General features: G+C 40.7%; 1 non-coding gene across 1 annotated transcript; it reads left to right on the forward strand.

Moving 5' to 3' along the window:
- The first annotated feature begins 556 nt into the window (after positions 1-556).
- On the forward strand, positions 557-659 carry LOC119469405. Its single transcript, XR_005198203.1, has one exon. It is a non-coding gene; the product is annotated as a U6 spliceosomal RNA (small nuclear RNA).
- The last annotated feature ends 5,691 nt before the right edge of the window (positions 660-6,350 follow it).

Consider the following 6,350-nt stretch of genomic DNA (forward strand, 5'->3'; position numbering starts at 1 on the left):
TGGGCCAGAGGGGGAACTTGGGCTGGCACTGATTGTTGAGATGGGTATGGCCATCAGGCTGATGGAGGGTTCCATTTGCTGAAGCACGGCTTAGAGTCTCTCAGCAGCTCCACTTAAGGAAATCAATCTACCCCTTCTCTTAGACCTGGTGTGCAGTGGGCCAGGGCAAGGAAAGAGGGTTACAGGTTCCATTGGGACAAAAGCTGAGTATTCTTTGGATCTGGACCACTGAGTCTGGGTAAGCAGTGCTGTCTCCTGAGCTGAACTCTCAGGAAAATCCAGATTTCTGTTCATTCATAGGGCTTGGAGAGAGGTCTCTACCATGCAATATCTAAGAATGTTGAAATGAGAAAATTCGTGATTTAGGAAAAGTGTTCTTCAATTTACATCTGTATCCATGTGTGAGAGAGATCTCTGGTGAATTTTAGGAAGCATATCACTGAATGGGCACCACTATCTAAGAAATGTATCTACTATACTGAACACTTGCCTGTTTATAAGCACTTGTACCCGCAATGCCCCAAAAGTGATGAAAATATCCATCAATAAGGAGTATTTGCTTCAGAAGCACATATACTAACACTGGAACAATACTGAGAAGATTAGCATGGGCCCTGTGCAGGGATGACATGAAGAAGAATAAAAAGGAGGAGGATAAAGAGGAGGAGGAGAAGGAGATGGAGAAGGGGAAGGAGAAGGAGGAGGAGGAGAAGGAGAAGAGGAGGAGGAGGAGGAAGAAACAGAACTAATAATAGGTATCACTATCCTTGAGTATATCAACAATTGTAAAAACCCTTTGACATCCCTAAATCAGTTTATTAGCCCCAGATCTGGAGCTTCTCTTGACCTGTAGTTGGTCCCTCAACCTGGTTTGTGGCTTACAGAGCCCTAGGGATGGCATATGGGAGGCTAGTGGGAGGAGAGCAGGTGAATGATGGGGAGGCCTACCATGAGATCTTCAGCCCTGTGTTGAAGGGGTACATGTCTCTCAGGAACCTCCACATCTTCCAGAACTCTTTCCAGAACTTATTCTGCAACTCGTCTGAGTCTTCTAAGCATCCCTGGGAAGGACGTTTCTGGTCTAGGTAGCAGGTGAGATCCTTCCTTTGCTGTAGAGATATGCGATCAGGAAGCTTCTGTGACCTCTTTGGTAGTAATGTCCACACAGAGAGTAAAACGAGGATGTTGGATTGCAGGAGTCAGGGCTTGGATGTCCTGGAAGAGTGCTGCATCCTTCCTGAGAGTTGCCTTCTCTTCTGATACTGAGGTGGCCATCACAGGCCCCAGGCTCTGTGGCTCAGCCATGTCCAAACAAAGTGTCATTCTAGAGGGAGAGGCAGTCTTCCTGAATGACTACATTCTAGTTCCTGAAGGCTGCCAGGCCCCCTGGGCTTTCTCTTGCTTAACTTTCCTGAGACTTTAGGACACATATATACTAAATACATAAATTAAAAGTCTGCATGTAACAGTCTCTTAATGGGCAAATAAATCTCAGTCCCAAAATGGAAAAATATTACCCTATAGTACGTCTGAAAAAACACACAAGCAAACCTTAGACTAAAAGAAACACCCTTGGCTTCTTCAAACTTTGTCTATAAACAAGAGACCTTACAATTCTCAGTAGAAGTGTCTTGTGCACATCAAAGCAAGATATAGATGCTTAAAGCTTGTCATAGGTACTGGAATATCTTCTGAATGCAAGGTTATGTGCAATGTAGGGGGAGGGAAAATGTATAATATCTCTGACCCAGGTGAAAATGACCTCATCTATCTGCATCATCTCCAGCCACAAAGTGCTTCTTAGACTGAATTATCCAGGTGATTGCTTTATCTCTCCACCATGTGTTCCACATATAAAATTATCTTAACTTAAACACCGGGCCGTTCTTAAAAATGGAACCCAAGCTCTTACAGCATCTTACAAATCTGTAGTTTGACATATACTTCCTAGAATTTTTTATAACATCGCTTTTTAAAAAATTCTCAGTATTGATCTGTGAGGCTGAGCTCCCTGAGGAATAGACTGACCTCCAGCAACTGCTCATTCCACCCCTCGTAGAAGCTTGAATCATGACTGGGTGACAAAGTGTCCCATTCAGTTATTATTCAACTATATTAAATTGCTAAAGTTGGTAATTGGAGCATATCTTATTACAAAGGCAAAAGTTCAACATTTTTCCCCAGGCACAATAGCCTTGTGCATTTGAAAACTTCTGGTCTGGTAAGGAATAAGATGTCAGGGCATGGAGCATGCAACAAATTAAACAGGGGAAAATATATTAACCAAACCCAGGCACAATTACCAAGCATTACTTTCAAGATATTTACCATTCTCAAGCTCTTATAAAAGGGATGGGAGAGATAAAGTAGAAGGGGGTCTTGAAATAAATCAGTATTCCCAAGCTCTAGGAGGCTGACACAATGGAAAACCTGTCATTTAAAGTATACTAGGAGCTGATAATAGAAAGTAAATGCGGGTCATTTACAACATACTGTTTATCCATCTTGGTTGGTGCTCATGCCGCATCAATTATTGAATATTTTGAAATCTGATTTTATTAAAACTCATTTAGATCCATAATTATAGGTTATGTATCAAAAGTATCATTTGGGGTCTGACTGAGATGTCCAATTTTCTTTAAAATGGTACTGTACAGAAGGAGCAGTTTTACTGAGACAGTAGGAGCTTTGGGTACCCACTCAAATGTGGTCACACCAAGTTACTGCTTTGAAGAACAAAAAATGAATCTTGTGAGAACTGCAGAGACCACAGCCTATAGTGGTATTCCCCAAATGGGACCCATCAGAAGACTCATTTGGGGGCAGTTGTTCAATAATTTGGATTCCCGGGTATCTTCTCTAGAGATTATGATTAGTAGGTCTGCCTGGGGTAGGCCTCTGAATCAGTATTTTCGATAGCAGTCCCAGTGATTCTTTTGGTAAGGCAAATTTAGGAAACAACTATTGACATTCAGAATATTATCATCCATTTATTCTTTTAATCATTTCACAATCACTATGGTATTTTTGAAAGTGTGAGCCTGGCTTCCCCACATAAAATCACTGGGGCTGTTTGATGAAAATCCTGGTCTGGAGCCCCATCCTAAACCTACCAAATAGATCTCCAGAGATAAGACCCAGAAATCTGCCTTGTAAATGAGCATCCCAAGTGACTCTTAGGTAATAAAGTTTGGAAACATTTGCTGTATGTGTCAAGCACATCATATGTTTCTTTAAGCTGCCCATTCTCATTCAACAGGCAACAAACACTCGTTCCTACCTACTAAGGCAGGAATCAGTGATTGACTTGCGTAGAGGTGATGTAAAATGTAAAGGAAAAGTGGCAGCTCTTCCTGCTTTAAACCTGCCATCCTTAGGCTTAAAACAAGAAGGGAGGCTGCCCTGCAGACAGAGTGGACAGGTTTTGTGGGACATGGGAGAGGCTAGTGAGGCCCACACCCTTTGAGCCTCTGGAGTCTGTGGATGTGGCCAACCAACGCCTGGCTGGAAATAGTCATGAAAAAGCCCCAGGACCTCAGGGTCAAGGGCTAGGGCACTGGTGAGAGTTCTCACTCAGAATTTCCTGCTAGAGTGCTAACCCTGCAGCACATAAATATACTTTACTTTTTCTTCTTTCTTCCCCCATTTCCTTAGTTTTGTTTGTGGAACAGTAATGGAGCCTTCCCAGGCATTGTTTTATTCTGACACCGTTACAAGATCTGTTCCCTAGTCACTTTCTTAGTCAGAAGCCTATGGAGCGTTCATTGTTCCTGTGGATTTTTACTGATGTACAATTGTGTTTAAAATAACTCGTCCAAAATATGTTTGGAAAATGATAAGTAATTTTAAGTAAATGTTGGCAGGTGATTTCAATTCTGATTTTCTTTGATTGCTCATGAGAATGAAAATTTAGGTGAATGTCCCTCTGGTTTCGAATGGTAAGAGTAACGATAACAGTAATAAATAAGGTACTCAAGAAATTTGAGGGGTTGTAACTCTAGGATAGGATTTTAAGTAAAATATCAGAATGGACCTCATTTTCCTCATCTGTAAAATGGGAATAATAAGACCTTCCCTAGCTACCTTACTGGGTTGCTGAAAGTCCAGTAACTCTATAATATTGATGCTTGGTAAACTATCTTTATATAAACTTTTTTTTTGTGGGGGGATGGAGTCTCGCTCTCTCACCCAGGCTGGAGTGCAATGGTGTGATTTCAGCTCACCGCAAGCTCCGCCTCCTGGGTTCAAGCAACTCTCCTGCCTCAGCCTCCTGAGTAGCTGGGACTACAGGCGAGTGCCACCAGGCCCAGCTAATTTTTGTGTTTTTAATAGAGATGGGGTTTCACCATGTTGGTCAGGCTGTTCTCGAACTCTTGACCTTGTGATCCACCTACCTCGGCCTCCCAAAGTGCTGGGATTACAGGTGTGAGCCACTGCGCCTGGGCTGTATAAAATTTTTACTTCATACAAACATTGGTTGTTGGGTTTAATAATTTTTTTTCTTGATACTTTTTTGCCCTCTAGCTTCAGATGTCATTGAAACATTTTTAGACAGTATAGGTCAACCTAAAATAAAGCAGTGAACACTCACAGGAATTTGGGTACAAGGTGCTTACCATTGCAATTCCCTCTATTATAGAGATAATTGGTTGTACCAAGATATTTTATTTGTTAAGGTCTGAGAAGGCGGAAGTATGATCCAAATAGCAAAGGTCCCAGTGGCAAATGAAAGGCACTTGGAAACTGTGGTGTATTGTTCTGTTCTGGAAGGCAAAACACTGCCAGGACGAGGATGGAGCCATTCCAAGTGGGTGATGAAATTTACTTTATTGACATTATCAATAACAATGTATTTATGGGAAACAAACATGAAGTGTAGCTCATACTTACAGGACTTGGCAAGTAAGCAAAGCAAAGTGGGGTGTCTGATCATGAAGCCCAAACCTTTGAGGCTGCTTGGCATTGTTTTCAGGTCTGGATAGCTGCGTGGGTTTCAGGTCATTATCTTCCTCCATGAAGCCTCAGCTTCCTCTTGCATAAAATGGGCATAAAGCTCTCCAGTACATTGTAAGATCATAGAAGATAATATTTTACATTTGAAGTAAAACATCATACATAGTTTATCCAGTTACTGGGTAATAAATATTGCTTCTTTCATGTGGGTTGAAATCCAGAAAGATATAGAATAGAGTTAGAAAATGCTGAGTGGAACACAGGTCTCTTGAATATTTTGGCTGTATAATACAAATATCTTACTTTTGGTTTTCCTTTTCAAGGATACCCTATTGTAAGATCATCAAAAGGAAAAAAAAACCACCCAACACCCCTCTTTATGTATGTAGATGAAAAAGTTGCTTTATCATTCCAAATCAACCTCTCTTTCTCCTTCTCAGAATCGTAGAACAGTGAAGACTTTGGTACATTAAATGCAAGTTCATAAAATAATTATGGCCATGTCTTAAATACATGCATGTTATTACAAGTTGATGAATCATTGCTGGTTCCTGCATAATTTTTTTTAACTGGAAAAAAAAATGTTAATATATTGATGGTTAGAGTTGCCAGATTGACAAATCCAGAGAACAAAGAACTTTTCTTTTAGGATTAGGTAGGCGTCATAGCCTGTTTAAAGCTGAAGGAAACTTTAAAACAATCAGTTTATAGATGAGAAAGCTGATGCAAAGATGTAGGTAGTAACAGTAATAATAGTAAACATTTATTGTGTTTTATATACTAGATTTGTACTCAGTGATTTGCATGCATTATTTCATTTAATTCTCAAAACAACCTTGGAAATAGGTGCTATTACTAATGCTGTATTAGACGCAAAAGGTTAGAGAGATTAAGCCACTTGCTCAAGGCTAAACAGCTTGTTGATTTTCCTGAACTGCCTTGATAAGAAGTACCATTCATTCATTCATCCATTCAAATAATTAATTAACATTTATTGAGCACATATTATGTGTCACACATTGTACTTCACACTGGGAATACAAAGGTAAACCACCAAGATATGATCCCATCTTTGCAGTGTGTCCAGAGCAGTGGGGAGACAGACATATATCAACTGTCATATCAACACATAATTACAAAGTAGAACCAGTAGTTTTCAAGCAAAGTATAGGATCTGTGAGAGCAACGAAGCCTTTTTTGTCCAAGGAGACATGGTGGCTTCTCTGAGGGTGTAACCATCATACTGAAACCTGAAGGATTTGTAGGAGTTAACTAGAGAAGACTGGGGGAACGTAAGAGTGTCTCAAATTGGGTGATTCAAGTACAGAGGCCTTTGGCTGTAGCACAAAGTGCTGGTGTGGGGATGGGAGGTAGGGAAGGAGATGACAGGAAGGCAG

This window comes from Cebus imitator, unplaced genomic scaffold, assembly GCF_001604975.1.
Source record: "Cebus imitator isolate Cc_AM_T3 unplaced genomic scaffold, Cebus_imitator-1.0 Scaffold645, whole genome shotgun sequence".
Classification (NCBI taxonomy): domain Eukaryota; kingdom Metazoa; phylum Chordata; class Mammalia; order Primates; family Cebidae; genus Cebus; species Cebus imitator.